This window comes from Homalodisca vitripennis, chromosome X (assembly GCF_021130785.1).
Source record: "Homalodisca vitripennis isolate AUS2020 chromosome X, UT_GWSS_2.1, whole genome shotgun sequence".
Classification (NCBI taxonomy): domain Eukaryota; kingdom Metazoa; phylum Arthropoda; class Insecta; order Hemiptera; family Cicadellidae; genus Homalodisca; species Homalodisca vitripennis.
This window is the reverse complement of record NC_060215.1, coordinates 66,898,454-66,917,917: the sequence shown is the minus strand read 5'-3', so window position 1 is coordinate 66,917,917 and position 19,464 is coordinate 66,898,454. Positions and strand designations below refer to the sequence as shown.

General features: G+C 33.5%; 1 protein-coding gene across 2 annotated transcripts in view; it reads left to right on the top strand.

The window, feature by feature from the left end:
- The window catches only part of LOC124369113 (jmjC domain-containing histone demethylation protein 1), a 100,062-nt gene that overhangs the window by 17,060 nt on the left and 63,538 nt on the right, over nt 1-19,464 (top strand). The gene's annotated exons all lie outside the window — the stretch shown is intronic.

Here is a 19,464-nt window from a genome sequence, read left to right as displayed (position 1 = left end):
AGATGTTAATTATGGTGTTATGGTCAGCATTATTATTAAGAAGGGAATAAGAGTGTAAACATCTGAGATAATTATTGACAGCGTCATAAGAAATATCAAGAATGGTTTTTGTAACGATTAAAACGCCACTTTAACAGAAATCATAAACGTTGACTACAAAGGTAACCAGGTAAAATATTATTGTAATAGACATACAGTCGTTGCAAAACTACATCAGTTTTACAATGGCGAATGTCCGTTTGATTTTTTAGGATGTAGTAGCGGCAACATTACATTTTAATGAAAATCAAACTGTGGCAATACACTGTACACTTTAAAACTCTAGGCCTATTCAAATTTTGTAGAAGGTAAAATGAATTGATATTTATTCCTACTGTAAATTTAATAAAGTTTTCTGTGTCAGAGAAGTGAAAATATAGTCATCATCTGTCCAGTTAATTTTACTTTTTATTAAATATATGCACTGGTTTGAGTTTATGCCATAATAGTAAATTAAACAATCTAATTAACAGGTAATCATTTATATTCGCACCACGTTCACATACATTTCTGAAAGTGAATTGTTGTAGGCTACACATCAAAAACTGTTATCAGTTGTAAAAATATGGTTTACTATATATGAATATGACAAAGTAGGCCTGTAATATTTATTCTGGAAGCTCATTAAAAGTTAAATACGATTTAAAAATGAGTGAAATGTACTTTGAGTTGTTTTAAAAATTTAGTATAAAAAAACTTGATTAGGAATTGAAATTTTATTTCATTAAAAACATAGCAAGTTGAAGGGATAATGTGTGTTATCTGGATTTCTTTTTGCCCAAGGAGTCATAAACATGTGCAATAAACTTGAAGATGGTATATAACGAAGATATTCCAGTGTCGAATGGAGCTGGTGTGGCCCTACCGCCCACTAATGACTCCTGGAAGATGGTAATTGGAGATACATAAGTCCAGTAACAATGGAGCTGGTGTGGCCCTACCTTTTGCTAATGACTCCTGGAAGATGGTAATTGGGGATACATATGTCTAGTGACGGATGGAGCTGGTGTGGCCCTACCGCCCGCTAATGACTCCTGGAAGATGGTAATTGGTGATACATATGTCTAGTGACGGATGGAGCTGGTGTGGCCCTACCGCCCGCTAATGCCTCCTGACCATTAGAACTCTCGATAAGACAACAGTGCAGCCATGTAGCCCAACTTTAGCGGTCATTACAATGAGGAGGCACTTAAAACCAAATTAGTGCGAGTATAAGTTACAATGTCACTTTTTATTTCGCGCCGCTTTTAAACGTACGAAAATGAAAACATTTAAATTATTCAAAAAGTATTTGCAATGCAAATATATCTGATTGTTGGATCACATGCTCTAAATCAGAATCTTCAAACGAATCTCAGGTACAAATCGTGTACTCCAGACTTCTTGCAACTGGAATGAAGGAGAATCTTCCTAAAACTAACCAGTTTGGACAATTCTCTTCGAACATGTTTAGTTACCTTCAGGCCACAATTTGCAGGCCTAAGTACACTGCATAGTAATCCGTAACTTCGGACTGCTTACATCTTCTGTAAGCCTAACTCCCCGCTCAGTAAGGTGATTAAGTTAAATGAAAGCAACTTGTAGAACCAAAATTTGTTTTATTTTCATCGGTATCAGTCATAGAAAAAAAGACACCTGCTTCGAATGCTGACCATTTTCTTCCTTGAGTTGTGCAACAATGTCAGGGTAAAAGGCTGCTTGATTGTAGTTCGTAAAGATGATGGTCTAAGACTGTCTAACCTCGATAGAGATGTGGCTGATTCGAGTAATCCATATACACCGAAGATTAAAGAGCATTCATCCCAGTTGTAGCCCGGATTATCTAAGTCATCATTTACCATGTTACATTTCAAGAATTCTATTTTTTCAATAACGTTTGGAGATAAGTGTAGAGGACATTAGGATGAACTGAAGGGGAAAACAATTTACAAGAAAAGAAATTTCTACACATTAGGTACGCAAATCTCAACTCATAACACTAAACATCCACAAATTACAAATATAACCATATTACAAATAGTTATAATATATTTGTAATAAGGGTTGCAACCCTCTTGTGCAGTTAGCAACGTACTTTCTGTCAGCTCTGAAATCAGTCATATTATCTAGGATTAAGGAGGGGATACTTACATTGCAGTTATGTTTCGGATTGAGCAATGCTGGAGCTGGTACTTGTCGAGGATGAAAATATCTCATCGGATTTGCTCTGTAGACCATGGCCTTACTGGTGAAGCCCATCACTCCGTACTCGAGTTTATAGCCATACCCATATTTGTAGTTATTGAGCATATGAACAGTCTAAACAGGCTCATTAAAATACCTCCTGGCCGTTCAGTAAAATCCTTACAGTAACATTATGCGTAAATATGTGTATGAGCCGATCATTTTTATTTATTTATTTAAATTTCAACGGTATAACACCAACTTACATACAAGAATAAGTTTCAGATAGCTAGAGTGCAAAGGCAATGTGGCTAATGAAGAAATAGTATCTAAGGATCAAAGCAGTATAATAAAACAAAACATGCATGAACGTCTAACAGAACAAGACAGAAAGAATACTATAATAACTAGACAACACACATAAGAATATAGATTGATAAAACAAAATAAGAAGAAGCGCTGCCTTTTTCATTAATACTGAACCCTTATGTGTTCCACTACCATCAGGATACAACGTCTCCTTAGTTGCTATTATCTAGATGTTGGTTCTTCCTTGGACGTTAGACCATTGTCTGATCACGGTGGACTATGAGGAGTTTCACAACATGATTTAATAAACCAAAAGATTAACTGTTGCACATCCATGGGTATTCATATTCCAGCTATGGCATCAACAAGAACACCAGTTTGTCTTTATGTGCAGGCTTTGACTGAATTTTAGGAGTTGAATGAAAATGAGGAACAACAGCTGGAGGGAGTAACACAGACTACTTCAGCTCAGTAACCAAAGTCCTGAACTCGATGTTTCCTTTACTAAGTTTCGCTACACCATATAGAATTTTCGTAACTTCTTATCAAAGAACTCGAGACTCTTAGTCGTTCCTTCATCCTCTGAATGGCCGAAAGAAACTCAGATACTGGCATTTGCGGAAATACTTTTACAGTAGCGTCAGAACACACAGAAAACCTGCTATAACCCTAGAAAAGAGCATTTTAATTACTATGTATATATCGTAAAAATCATTGATATACGCCCCGTTTGGATTACAATGAAAATCAATTAAGTTTTTCTTACCTCTATCAAATCCAAAACGATGATGAGATGATGTTCGTCAGTTACATCTTTTAGACATCATACTCATACTCATACGTTACATCATACTCCATCATCGGCAGTTTATTTTCACACCTAATATCGTTTCCCAACATATAACTGATTACAACATCAATTTGTGAATTTGATTCGAGTAAAAAAAATCTTATTAATTTTCAAAAATCTAGCGCTCACAAATAGTTTGTAGCGTGGCAAAAGTAGCATGAACTAACTAATGACGTAACTTAGCAGTAACATAAAGTAACAAACAAAAAAACACAGAAAATCTGTTTAAATCAATATAAACAAGAAAATACCAAAGGGAATGTAACGATATAGAAATAGAAAACAGTATAATAATATCTGGGGCGATGCAAGAAAGAATCACTAAGTAACAGAATCAACAGGGGGGATGCAAGAGAGTACTAATAAGTAGCAGAAATCAACAAACGGTAATAACGCATGCAATGTTGCAAACAATAAGCAGTAAAAGCTGGAACGTGATATACTCGTACACACATCATTCTAGCACCATAACGATGGATTGTGCGCGTGCTCTTATTTGTTTCTTCGCACGGCGTTGTTTACTACGATCTCGCAGGTGTCTCTGACGTACTACTAGCTTCTGAATGATTCATTTCAATCAATGGTTTTAAACTGGTCTATCCTTGCTTCGTTAAAGCTCTCTATTTTCTTTAATATAGTTTATGCTAAAGCGCCAAGGCATTAGATACCATTTTTACTAAGGCACCAAATCGCTCCAATGTCGACTAAATTCTTTCGATTATTACTCTGTATTAGGATAGAACGATTTTCACTTAACGATTGGTGGTCAATAAATTAACAATTTAACATTAAGATCTAAGTAAACTGGTAAACGGACACTGTATTTTTTTCTACCCCTCAAAAAACATGATGAATTCAATCGATAGTGTTGAAATAAAGTTAACTTAACTGGATAATTTTTTACTTCTACCACTGTTGGACGTTCAGTAACATGAAGCATTTAAATTACTCGTACAATAATATTTTAGTTCTTAAAATGTCATTGCAAATGTATTATTATTCTAAAACGTGATTGAGTCATTATAAATATTCACCCCCTTAACTTCTATTTTAAGTAATAAAATAAATAAAAAAGATTCTCAGAACTTGAGCCACATCTATTAATATCTGGTGTAAGACATTGATTTAGTGAATGTTTCGTCTTTATCTTACTCACTACAACGTTCATAGAACCATCAAGTTACTCTTTCAGCTAATCATTGTTAGTTGAAACTATTTACAACTATTGGCAAATAGTTGGGCTTCAGTTATAACAAATCATCATTAGGTCTAAATGTTTGAAACATTTCACAATGCTAAACGACGTAGTTTTCTAAAGACATTAATAAATTACACCTACATCTAGCTCATATTTAATTAAAATCATATTGTCCATTAGGATTTTTATCGATTTCAGCTGAATTGTTATACAGTAAAAATATTGAGCCTTGTGTAGCTAATGGACGAGAATGTTTATAGACATGTGTTTCTGGAATTTCGTTAGACATGAAATTGACACAAACATTACATGCCATATTGTATTTACTGAAATCTTAAAATTTATCTACATCATTTAAACAGTTTGTTTTGATCAAGAATACAATTTGTTCTGGGAGAATAATTAGCAGATATCACCTTATGCCTAAATGTCGATAAACATTGCCCAATGTGGATGCCGCACCTCCATTGCTGATCTGTGCCAGTGGCGTAGATAAGAAGGGAGGTGGCTCCAAGGCACCAATTTCCCTTTGAACTACCAAACATAATTTTTATCTACACTACATGTATGTCTAGTAGTGTACTAACAATTGCGTGTGGATCAGTACCAAACATATGTGTGTGTGTATATGAATATATATGTAGACAAACATTATCATTTAGAAAAAATACTTTTTGTGTTAGGAGACTTAAAATGAGTTTTCAACAGAATTAAAACCATATTTTATCTTCCGCATACGCCATTCATGGATAAAGTAAATTATGTAGTTTATTAAACTGGTTAGTTTATTTATAGCCAGTTATAAACTTGTACGACTATTTACACATTTAGAAATCGTGTTTAGAAGTTAAAATATACCTGTTCATCAAGGACATATGATTACACCATTTTAAAATATTTTACTGTTGTCTGCCAAGAGAAATTGCTGGTAATAAAATTACCAGCCAGAAAATCATTAAGGATGGAACTAAATAGCAAACGTAATTCAGTTCACTGTTGTAGATCACTACTATTATTATTGGCAGTTTAAACGATTTCTTAAACTCACGACTAGAACAGTTAGATTTGAAAGATTCCTAAAAAAATTATTTGATACATTTCATGACAACTTCAAAACCAAAATGGCTGGGGTTATTATGTTTCTTGTGCTATCTACCTTAACATAGTAAAGTTGTATAGCAAGTTGGTCAATGGTAGATTGAACAGCAGTTGCTAATGAACATACGTGGCTTATACATGATTCGTAACCTCTATATTAGTGACATTTTCGTGATTTGGTGGTCTGTTACAAATTTTAATATACAGTATGAGAGAATTTGTCGTACACATTACATTATGTTCATACCAAAGTTGTCGCGGTACATTGTCAACTAATTGAGGTATATTGATGGTAGACTGTATTAAGATTTGTGTAATTTTGACAATAGTTGTATTTGAATAGTTAATAGTTTATTTTTTAAATAAGTACATTTTTACTTTTACATAAAAATGTGCTATAAATAGTTATGAATAAAACTACAATAAAACATAACAAATGCCTTAAACAAGCAGTCCCGTCTAAGGAAATTTGAGTAATGTAGGCATATTATAAACACATATTATTCTGTTCATGATCATCAACTTTAATTAATTAGTGGCAGAAAAACGGTATAACCTGCAATCATGATTACAACTGATTGAGCCCTGACTGGTCTGAGTTTGTTAACTAGAATAGATCTGAGGAGGTTCAGGTTTTTATATTCATGGGACAAATACTAAAGCGTTGCGTTGTTGAACGGAACTCTCACCCACAATTTTCCATCGGCCAGGACACTGACTCTCTTGGGACCACTTTCCGGATTACATTAAGGGGGTTGCTACAAAGTCTTCAGTTGGCTTCTGGAGATTGTTCCAACTGATTGGACTATTTCGGGGAATAGATTACGGCGAGAATTGCTCCTATATTTCCCCTTTGATGAATGGATGGTTCGACCAGAGGATAAATATATCTTGTTGATATCTTTATGCTGCGAGTCCACGCAAGAGCACTCTAATATTCCCAAGGTAAATTTTGAAAATTACGTTGCTGGTGAGCAGCTTCATTAGGTAAACATTAATATCCCGCCCCCGCCCATATGCCTCAAATAAATCTGTCTGTTTATGTATCTTAAAATATGGCAGCAAGGGATATTGCTACCGGGTTCTTGTCAGTCTTACTGATGCGTATTCGGACTTCATGACAGACGAGTTTCCCAGTCCATTCATTCTAAATCAACATTTTCTTGAAAGCGAGAAAAAACGTATACCGAACAAAGAATAGCACCAGCAATCATAATGAAAGCTGATTGCACACTGACTGGTCAGCATTTGTTAACCGGAGAGCATCGACTCTCCGCTCTGTGGACGTCGTGTGCCAGTACAGACTCGTACATCTAACACCCGTACAGGAACACGGAGAGCCTGACAGACGGTAGCGACCGCTTGCTCATTACAATTTTTCATGTGACAATTCTAAGAGGCGGTAACGTTCTATGTCTAGGGATAGTTACGAACTGGGACTTCTCAATGGCCTTGGTCGCCCGTCCATGCCATGGTCTCATCGTGACTTGGAAGCAACAATTTTCCTTCGTCGAAAGTTACATAGCCGGTGCAGCGATATTGTATGTTTGTCCGGCGATTATAAGGTCATACCAAGCATTTCCCTTCGTTTCCAATGTTCACATATCGCATACAAGGTGAGGCAAACTAGCTTCAAAGCATAATAAAAAGGAAGAAACTACAAGCACCAAGGTTTGGAGATAGTCACTCCATAGACCTGTCAGTATCCCAACCCACGCGGCTGAATGTAACTCTTTTCGCAACTTGTGGTATGTACATTAGCGACCTCGATGGTTTACGCGAGTCTTGTCTTTAACATTTACGGGACATTCGTTACTCTTGTTGTGGTACAAAACGTTGATCCTTCTACCTGGTGTTGAAACTATCTTCGGTCAAGCGGTGATTTGATAGTGTATGTTCAGCAGCAGGCACTTTCCGTTACTCTCCGTGTTTCCTCTGAAATTTGTTCATGCGACACCGCTTCAGTTCAACAGCACGTGAGAGTCCACGACTGTGAAAAGGAGAATCTGTAGAGTCTACTGGGATATACGTGTATTCCTTGACCGTAGGCGTAAGACGACTGGGTACGAGTTTAAAGAAAGATATTTAACCCAATATTCAAGATTGATATGAATTGTTTATTATGTTCCTTATGCCCTCTAGTAATTCCTTCCACTTAGAACTTATGCTGTAGATGATAGCCTCACGTTCCAAACTCATCCTCGAGTGCATGCGCCTCTTCCACCGACCACAGAGCATCCGACACTTGAGGATGAGAGTTGTGTGATTCCTTTAATTCACCAGAAGATTGGAACTGTATTGTGTTTTAAGTACTTTCTCTTCGGCAACGATGTATTGTTGCAAGTCCGCGCAATATGCTCATTGTCGACTCGACTTCGTCGCCCTTCGTTCTCAGGACATCGTCTTTCCCCTGTCGAAATCCCTCAATGTCTTCACTGAACCTGGAAACGTTCCATCTTTGAGGTTCATAGGCGTACGTCGGCCGAACGGATTTCTCATTTCATTGTTCTGAGGCTGACGGTTGGGACCACTGTAGTTTTCGATCACGCTTCAGTCTGGAGAAAAAGGGTTTCCACAGCAAATATGATGACAGGAATGATATGAAGATATCGACTGCCTAAATATAGACTCGCCCTGGACAAGAGATATACCCACCCTAACATCAGTGTGTCTTAATTTAAATATATGAGTACGGCATTGAAATGGTATATTGTTCAGCATGCTAGCAATTAAACAAAATTTATTATTTACAAAGAATTTAGCGCTCATATATGGTACTTTTTTTTGAAATGATGTACAACACGACCTTCATATATCGAACCAAACGACCGGTCAACCATCAGTCGAAATGAGCCCGCTTTGGTTTCTAATTTTGAAAAATGGACTAATAAGCTATACCAAAATACAGAGGTAGATACTCCAGTAAATACATCTTAGCCTCTAGAGTTTATAATAATAATTTATTAGGTACTGACATGTTGTCTGGGACGAATATCGCAAACTGGCTTTATGTATACGAGTAGTATGGCCTTTAGAAAACATAGTCCTAAGCACTGAACTCTACCTTTATGACAACGCAGATTCCCAAATAGTTTTCATAATAAAAATATCTCTGTAGCTGGATGACTCAAAATCTTGGTTGCCTCCACAATGATTATCATGAATGTTGACGACCACAAAATGATACTGCCACGAACATTGACAACGACACTCTTAAACAACACACAATTAGTTAGGTCTAAGTTGAGACATTAACTAATAAAATAAAAACTGCTTCACCAGAAGGTTTATGCACGTGCAATAGCATTACTGGCTTCAATCATAAAAATCAAAAAGGTAAGAACTGAATTACTTTTATCAGTTACTGTACATTAAGTCCTCGGCGTAATAACTATTTATTATACGCAAAACTAATACTTAAGGACACAGTGTAAGTATTATTTTTGCAAATTTGGCTTCGTGGCTAAGACAGGCTAATTTGTTTAACGGATATCTCCACACTTATACCAGTGAGTGTTTAACTCAGCCATGTAAAAAACAACCGTTCATGAAAATTGTTTTATCGTAATATAAAGTATTCTAATTATTCCATACGATACAAAGGTCGTACTAAACCAATGTGGAGTCAGTATGAAAATTTCATCTGCTTAAAACCTATATTAAATAGGTCCTACACCGTGATTTTCTTCAGCCAGTTTGTTTCTGCCGTTACTTACTATTTACCTCTGATTAGTTATCAGTGGTTGATCGTTTACTGCAGGACGATAGTCCTGTATTCTTTAGCTCAGTTTTAATAAGTAGTGTGTTATTTTTATTAAGTGCAACCTTTGGAGATAGTGTCCATGGATTTTACTCACAAATACTTTGTTTATTTTAACCTAGTTTTGTGTTATATTAGTTATCAACCTGAGGAAGACATCAGATTGCACATCTCGAAACGTAGTGTCCCTATGCTTCTTGTGTTACTGAACTATAGCAAATGCCCGTTTCCTTTTCCGCTTATTGTAGGCCTATACAAGTTATTAGTACACCGTAACGCTAACCCATAGTCATTGTATACAGAGCACTATTTGACGCTTAAATTACTATATACTGCCGATGTTTTAAGTTACACAATTGATTGCTTTCACACATAAGAGTTTTTACGTCATACAGGTAGTAGTTGTATCATATGTTGGTGGTTCTTTGGCAATCTGTAGCTGAGGATCGTAAGCGTACAATGCGGTTGGTTATTACAACGTCGTAAAACATGCACAAATGTCACACAATCTATTGTGTGCATCCAATTAAAGATGCAAGTTATAGCGTTGGTAAATGATGTCCTCTTTGACGGACTACCCTGTAGTAATACTACGTTTTTAATATTATTTCAGAATGTCCTTATTGTCCTTTGAATTACAATGTAAATATGAAATTAAATGATTTTATTGTTCTACTTAACTTACGAGGCGTACGTTTGCAAAATTCCATGGTTGTGCGTGGCTTAAGATATACTGTAAAGCATATTGAATTAGTCAGTCTTCATCAAATTGACAAAAATGCGTAATATCAACTTATATTTCAATATTTAACATATGTTCGGGCTGAAATTTTCAAAATCCTTTCTTAGCACCCATGTACAGCCTGTAAAGAATATATTTGTCACGTTTTATGGTCCAAAGCCTTATACATTTAAGAAAATTTTATAAATCAGTCAATAGTACTTGGCTTATATATCAAGTGCAACTGCGGGTTGAGGCAATAGGAAACCATTTACCGGTTTCTCCTGGAAGTTTTAGTGTAAAGGCATTAGTTTCATGAACCATTAGTTATTGATCTTTCCGATCAGCTGTAAACCGCAATAGGTAAGTCGTATTTAGCCTTGCACAATTTGAATTAACAACCAAGTAGATATTATAATAGATGGCTTCTTTTCAGATATTAATTAACATTAACATCAAATTAACAACTCAAACTTGTGCAATTTGTTATTTCAGCTTCGGATGGTAAAGTGTTGTATTAATTAAATACGAGTATCGGTTTTAAAACATCTAATTTTCACGTCAAAACATTTTCGAACGCTAAAACAATTTTTATCTAAATATATTTTTACATTCTACGAAGAGCAATCTTCAGTCATGAATTGTTTAACTGGAACTAGCCGAGTCAAATAAGTTAATTGTGTTATAAATGTTTTGACGCCGTGTGAGCCGCAAACCTTACGAGTATACTGTAGGCACGACACGACCGCTTATGTTGAGATATAATTCATATCATAAATGCTTTTAAAATACAAATTTTATTATGTTGACGTATTTGTCACGTTTAGCCTACCGTTAACACCAGCCAGAACTGGGTTAGTAAATTGTACCAGATTAGAGCGGACACAGTTGTATGTGTGGAGTGAGTAGTGTTTGCATCACGTTCGCAAGTACAGTATCAGTCTTATCTGCTCTTATCGCACTTCCTGACAACACTGTATTACCCGGTCTTTGAACATTTATTCATAAAATTATATCAATTAAAACTCACCAACCACGTGTATAGGAGGAATTTATGATTTTTGAATAAAATATTATCTACACATAATTTTATGATATAGAACTAAGCAAGTGTTTTAGGAATTATAGACAGTGCTTGTCCCATGTACATATAAATGTTATGATTTTTTATTTAAGTTTACAGTAATTATAGTTAATTATACGCAGTTAATTGTCTGTATTTCCAAAAAATACGGTCAAATAATAGATAATTAATGAGCTTGAATAAATTGTTTGTCGCCATAAATTATAATTGTAAGAAAACGATCTTTATTTGTAAAACGTTCTTCAGTGCTGAAATGAAGTAAAAAATAATCTATCCAGTAATTTTTAACTTTTTTTAAATCAAGGTGCACTAATGTAATAACAGTACGTTTCTTAATACTACTGAAACACGTACGCATTCGGCAGTTGTGGTGATTACATATATTGTCATATTTTTATTTCACAATTCCAATCCTTCAAGATACCTTCCCTCAAAACACGAAAATAAAAGTTTGTGTATCATTCTACGCGAATTGTAGAATTTAAAGTAGTAATTTTGGCTATCGTTAAATCAGTAAAATGGAATAAATTGATGAAAATGAAGACATGACTAAAGGGAAATTATATGTTTTTATATAACATAAGAAAACATAAATATTTCATATAAAGATATCCTAATTTATATACATATTGTAAAAAGTTCATATCTTTATCTCAGTCTGATTTACCTTGGGCCTGGGCACACTATTACCTACAGTGACTGCTATAAATGCCTAAACTTCCTTCTGGTGTAATCGAAGGTTTTTTTCTATTTTCCTATACCTATGCCAGGTAGCTCAAAGACGTCTATAAAAACAATCCAACCAAATATCAATCACACCATTCTTATATTAATGTTACTTTTACTAAGCAAATGCTTAAAATTATGGAGATCAGTTTTTAATATAAATTTGAATATTTATATGTCCTAACTAGGAATGTAAACCATAATACGGGTTAAGACTTGAGTATGAGCTAGAAACACCGACATGCATTTTTAAAACACGAAGACGACTAAATATTAATTTATGGAGATAGTGGGCGAAATTTATCGTCATGTCAAAAGCTAGTGTTATCCTCCGCTCTACCGACTTCACACGATTACGATATGGAGCTTTCTTGCTTTGTCTTAGACTACTTACCGTTTATTATTCATTAGTTTTGAGTGACTTTCCGTGAGTTAAATAAAGGCCAGTCTAGTACCGTCTTGTAAAAACAAAATCCAACTTCGTTTATAAAAAGTGTTTGAATTACTCATGTAACACAACAGTATACAAAGTGGAGTTGCATAAGTGTTTAACATTAAATTTCTCCTTAAATCAACAAAATAAGTAATAATAATAAAACATTATTTTTGGGACTTTTATCTTGAAGTAATTAGGAAAATACCTAAAATGAGGGTTTAGGACGATTGAAACTGATTGGAACTGTAACCACAATGTCTTGTGACCTGTGAAGCAAGGGCATTACAAACAGAAGCCCGCGGGTTTATAAACATGTTCCTTCTCGTCCCTTTCAAACAAACAGCGGAGTTGTATATACAACGGAGGACCGGGACGAGGGTGTCATGAGTGACATGGGACTTGCTACAGACGGGTGTGTGCTTGTGGTGTTCATACACTTTATTTCATTTAATGTTTATAAATAAACTAAATTATACACAAGGTGTGCCTTTAGTGTGAGGATATAATTCAGGATGTGGCTGTACCCAAGGTACCCAAATGGGAGGTCGCTAGGCGGATGGACTTTTGTGGACCTCTCCGTTTTTAACTTATTGAAGGCGTGGTTGAGTTGGGTCGCCTTTGTTCTCGGAACAGCTTAAAATATATTTCTCTTTATTTCTCCAATCAAAAACTTACAAAATCCTAAGGACGCACGATTACATGATTACTATAATAACTTAGCCTATTTGTTTTATTAAAATTAGGCCAAACAAATTAAGTGCTTAACAGCAGTTTTAATGCGTTTTAATGGATAAAATTCAACCATCCGGACTCTCAAGTGATCGGGCCTGTATTCTTACGTGATCTGTGCATGGTTGCTGTCAAATCCATTGTATCTAACCGATTCCAACTATGTAGAAGACGTTTGGAAATAATGATGTGCAATTACAAATTAATTTTCTGATAAAAAGCCTCTAAGCATGTGTAGCTAAATAATTGCTATACATAAGTAGGCCTAAATATGTATTTCCTAATTTAATCGTTGCTTATTTGATAGTTAAGCTAATGAGATAGTTTGACACGAGAAACCAAAACTTTCATAACATTTTAATGGATTCCTTTAACTAACAGAGTACTGCCAAAACTTTTCGTAGTTTTGTAAAAGAAAGTATAATATATCAAAGAAAGAAACCTACGCTTTATCTTTGTAATAATTAAATAATATATGTTATCATTAAATTATTTTACTTCGGAACTAGACAATAATAGTTTTGTGAACGGTGTTTTTAATAACATTTAGGATCTCTACTGTAATGTTAAAACAGTTACTAAACGGCTTTATAAGTTTCGAACTGTTTAACTTATAAAATGAAAGTCTGTAATTATTAACGCATTTTAATGAATTTTCAAATTTAAATTGTATCATGATCAACCTGGGTGTAATTTTTGTTAAGGGTTAAGACTAAAATTGTATGAAAATATAAAACAATTCTGTAAAATGCAGCTATTTAAAACTTTTGACGGGTGGATATCAACAACCTATTCTTTTTTAAACATAGTATTATAAAACGCTATCTAAACTGAATACTGGTGAGCGACAGTTTACCCACTTAGAGTTATTGGTAATGCACAAGGTAAACAAGAATATTATCTTGCTATATATTAATATTGTACTATATAATATTTAACGGGTGAGCGAGAGTTTACCCACTTAGAGTTATTAGTAATGCATAAGGTAAACAAGAATATTATCTTGCTATATATTAATATTGTACTATATAATATTTAACGGGTGAGCGAGAGTTTACCCACTTAGAGTTATTAGTAATGCATAAGGTAAACAAGAATATTATCTTGCTATATATTAATATTGTACTATATAATATTTAACGGGTGAGCGAGAGTTTACCCACCTAGAGTTATTAGTAATGCATAAGGTAAACAAGAATATTATCTTGCTATATATTAATATTGTACTATATAATATTTAACGGGTGAGCGAGAGTTTACCCACTTAGAGTTATTAGTAATGCATAAGGTAAACAAGAATATTATCTTGCTATATATTAATATTGTACTATATAATATTTAACGGGTGAGCGAGAGTTTACCCACTTAGAGTTATTAGTAATGCATAAGGTAAACAAGAATATTATCTTGATATATATCAATATTGTACTATATAATATTTAATAATTTCCTTCTAACAATAGAAAAACTAAGTTTTTTATGATGTTGTTTAAAATGTTTGTACCGCGTTTCGCAAAGCCCGACATTAGAATAAAAACTCCTCAAGACAAATAAACACTAGTTCATTAAAATACAAAAGTACACGTCTACAATTTGGTCCTTACTACCAAATATTTACCCATTTGCAATAATATCTGTATTGTACAGTAAGATATTTTTTAAAAGGCTGTTGCGTCCTTTGTATGTTGTTTAATACTCAATTACGAGTAGAAATGTGTAGGAACGTATATCTACAGTACATGCATTGTGTGTTGCGAAATCTGCACAGTACATTTGGTTTAGAACGGATCTCGTGTCCGATGAGTTTAACAGTTCAGATAGAGTATGACGAATTATAATTTTCGTCGTGTTGGTAGTAATAATGTGCACGAATTCGAGAAGACACGCCAATCCTGGAGGAAGTAAGTTATGAATGGAAAGGATTGGTAGGGAAGTGAGGAGAAGATATGGCCCTTCTACTTTTGCATTGCCTCTCATGGGTTGATATACACTCATTTAGTGGGCGACTCACTGTACATAAAGAAAATCGCTAAATTTATTGTAATATGTACTTTGCTCCTAAGATTCCCCCGTTTATATGGGATTGGTTAAATACAATGTATTTGTTGTGCAGGTTTGACTGCAAACATATAATAATGACGTCATACAACAGGGCCGTCTGATTGAAAGTCTGACTGGTTAAAGGGAACCCAGCCAAAAATGCGTGTTTAATTTATTTCCAGATCTTTAGATGAGAAAAGATTTTAGACAGTCGCTAAAGATCGCCATTTTAAAATCCTTGTATTGAATGAGACTTGATATTGAATTTATCGAAGGCATTTATTTGTTTATTCACATAACCAGCTTGACCCGTACCAATTAGAAGTTCATTCAAGACCCCACAATGGCAGGTTCTATTCACGTGTCAAGATTGGTCTGAATCAATTCACAAGCACTGTTTACATTTCGTACACAAGTCCATACATAACAAATAATATGTACACGTAACAAATATAGTACTGTATACAAAAATATAGTACATTATATACCCTTCTCAGTAACACGTACCAGATTTAGTGTAGATCTCATCGCGCTTCTGTAATCATACAGTGAGATAATTCATTATAGTACGAGGTGGGTTGATTATCAGACGATGTTTTAAAACGGTAGTTGACCATCCATTGGTTGAGGGATCAGTATTTTTATTTACACTGAGAGTTGAGGTTGTTTTATATACAAAAGTTAATAGGACAGAATTACACAATAACATAAATTCAGCATAAAACCCAAGACACAGCGTGCTGTGCGGTTGTGAAGAACGAGAACTGCTGAGAAGAGATTAGCATATTTTCTTTATCAGTAATAGTTCGTCCATAGAGATAAACAAATTAAATTCATTTTACTTCAGTTAGGAGAGTACCATTGTGTTGTGTAATGAAACAAAACTTTAAACTAGAAATAAAATAGTGTCAAGTTAGAATTATGATATACAGACCGAATTTCAATCAAGAGCACAACATAACAATATGTAAATGTACTTCAATCCTTGTACAAAGAATTTTCCAATTACAGAAAAATAAAATATCATTACCACAATATTAAAATTAATTTGTGAAACTACAGCCTTTGGTTCTACTAGTTAACAAGTATTGATTTTACTAGTTACCTAAGTAACCAGTACAATAAAAAAATGCAACAGCGCAACAGTTAAATTAACTTTATTGCAAATATTAATTAATTATAGTTTTATTGAAAGTTTGTAAACACATTTTTCACTTTTAGTAAAGTAAGAATTTTATTTTATTTAAATTTCAGAAAATTCTCTTTTTTATCCTGATTAAAGCATTTCTTTTAATACATTTATTGAATCATGCATGTACTTTGGTATTCCTGATAAAGAAAATTTTACTGTGAGGCCATTGGGGACAATGCCTAGATTTAAACAAGCACCTAAATATAGAATATGTAAATAACACTTTGCTAGTTTTGTTGTGTGATATTGGATCTGATTCAATAAGAAACGTTTTAATTCTTCATTGTCCGATGTCATGCTGGTCACGTGAAATACTTTTTGAGTTTAAAATCAAACTATTTCAATATTAAAACTTTAAGCAACATAACTTTAAATCAGAATGTAATTAGAAAAACGAATTAAGAAAAGACAGTAAAAAGAGTCTGTAACAGTAATATTAACAGAAATATATGAAACACACAAAAGGTAACATCGAAATGAACAAAACGAGGCGTTAAAAAGGTGTATAAAAGTGTCAATAGACTTATTTGCTTTTACTTTGAGAGTTGATGCCTAGAGGCTTTATATATTATCTGTAGTGAATTACTTTACAATTAAAACAAATTGTTTTTAAAACATAGGCACTATATTTCGGTGAAAACCGTCTTCAGGTGCAAAAAATGTATAAAATATAAAAATATAAAAGAAAACAGTACAAACGAAAGTAAATAAACAGTGAATAAGTAATAATAATAAATACAGATGACATGAACTAAACAATTGTTCCGTATGTTGATTTCAAATTTAGACGTTTTTGGCTAAGTTTTCTGATGTTGAGTCCGTGTGGAATTTTGCTCTTTAAAACCAATTGGTGTGCTTGTTCTAATGTTCTGAGGTAAATTGGGTTTGAATTTGTATGTACTTGCCTAATAGGTTTGACTAAATATGTATTTTCAAAAGTTTCATTGTGATTTATACCATGAGTCACGACAGTTTTCTTTAAATCTTGGTGTTTATAATCAAATCGGTGTCCTGTCATTCTTGTCCTCAAGGTATTTGTTGTTGAGCCAATATAATCTGCTGGACATTTTTTACATTGAATTTGGTAAATCACATTTTTAGATTCACAAGACAAGTTGCCGATGATAGGATATGTCTTGCGTGTTTTGCTACTAGTGAATTTTGAAGAATTTGGTAACATTTTACAAATCAAACATCTTGGTTTATTACACGGATGTGATCCTTTTTGTTTTGGTATTGATTTTTCATTGGTGTTTGTCATTGGTAATTTAGGTTTGACCAATATATCTTTAAGAATAGTAGGTCTTTTAAAGATTACTCTAGGAGTTGTTTTAAAAATATCATTAGTTGAACTAGAATTTTGTAAGGTATTAAATGCTATTTTAAGAATATTATTAATTTTGTGAAGCCCTGGATGGTATTGAACTATTAATTTTGGATCACTGTTTTCAAATTTAGAATGTAGTGTTTTCTTTTTTACATTAAGTTTATCTTTCAGTAATTTTCGTGGATAACCTCTTCTTAAGAATGCGTTCATAATATCGTCAATGTATTTTTCCAAGTCATTTGTATTACTACATAATTTTTGAGCTCTGCATGCTAAACTTTTTGGTATATTCCTCTTGATATGGACTGGATGACAGCTGTCGTAGTTTAAACACTCCAAATTATTCGTTTGTTTTACGTTAATTTTGCTTTTTAAATGTCCATTTTCAATAAATACGTCCATATCTAAAAATTGGACTGATGTTGAAGACGTCTCAAATGTGAATTTTAATTTGCTAAAATTGTTTAAATGTTCTAAAAAGTTGGTTAAATTATTCTTCCCATGTGTCCAAATAAAGAAAATGTCATCAATAAAACGTTTCCAAAATATAGGCTTGTAATTTTGACTGTTGAGAAAATCTGTTTCTAGTTTTCCCATGAAAAGATTGGCATATGACGGAGCCATACGAGTTCCCATGGCTGTGCCTTTTTGTTGTAAATAAAATGTATCCTGAAAACGGAAGCAATTCATTGTAAGCACAAAATTGATTAATTTTGTAATAAATGAAGTACTAGGTTTTGTGTCAATTTGTCTTTGATTAAGATAGTATGTTACAGCTTCAATTCCTTCATCGTGTTCTATATTTGTGTATAAAGAAGTGACATCAACAGTGACCAATATTGCATCGTTAGGAAGAGGTTGGGGTACATTTTTAAGTTTATCTAAAAAGTCATCGAAATTTTTTATGAATGATGGTAGATTTTGGACAAAGTCCTGTAGCTGATGATCCACATATGCAGAAATTCTTTCTGTAGGTGATGAACAATAAGATACTATCGGACGTCTTGGTGGTAGCATAATTTTCTTGTGTAATTTGGGAAAAATATAAAAGACTGGTGTACTTGGATGTTGTGGTATCATTAAAGCTATTGAACTTTTGGACAGATTTTCATTTTCACAATTTTCATTTAAATATTTTGAAATGTCGGAATAGAACTATTCTGTTAAGTTTTTGTCCAGTTTCTTATATGTATCTTCATCACTTAATTGTTTGTTTATTTCTGACACATACTAAATTTTAATACATTTAAATAGATTGCCAATCTGTCTGCTTTAAAATTGTACCAAGCTAAATGATTATAGTTGAATTGGTAAAGTTCATCAGTTTATGTTTATGATGATCATATTAATAAACACTTCATATTCAAACACTAGCTCATCTACTTTTATAGCATTTTATAAGCTATAATTTAAATATTTAAGTGTCAATCATAACATTTTAAGTAAAAGTACAACTAAGATTAAACGAAATGACGCAGCCATCTCATTTAAACTATACTATTTCAGACAATATTAGCATGCATTACACCATTTACCTAGCCTATAAAATTCTTCCAAGTATTTATACTTAAAACAAAATGTTTTATCACGACCAGTATCAGGTCTAACACCCTATCATCTTGAATTTTGATAAACAGAAGTTTGTATTTCAGAATTGTTTATAATTAGCCTATTTGTTTGATTACAACACGTGTGATAAAACATATTCGCCTAAATGTGTAACATCTCTCTTCAAATTTACTTTCTTTCCTGAAATGTACACTATTCACTTCGTACAGTTTTCAGCAATTGT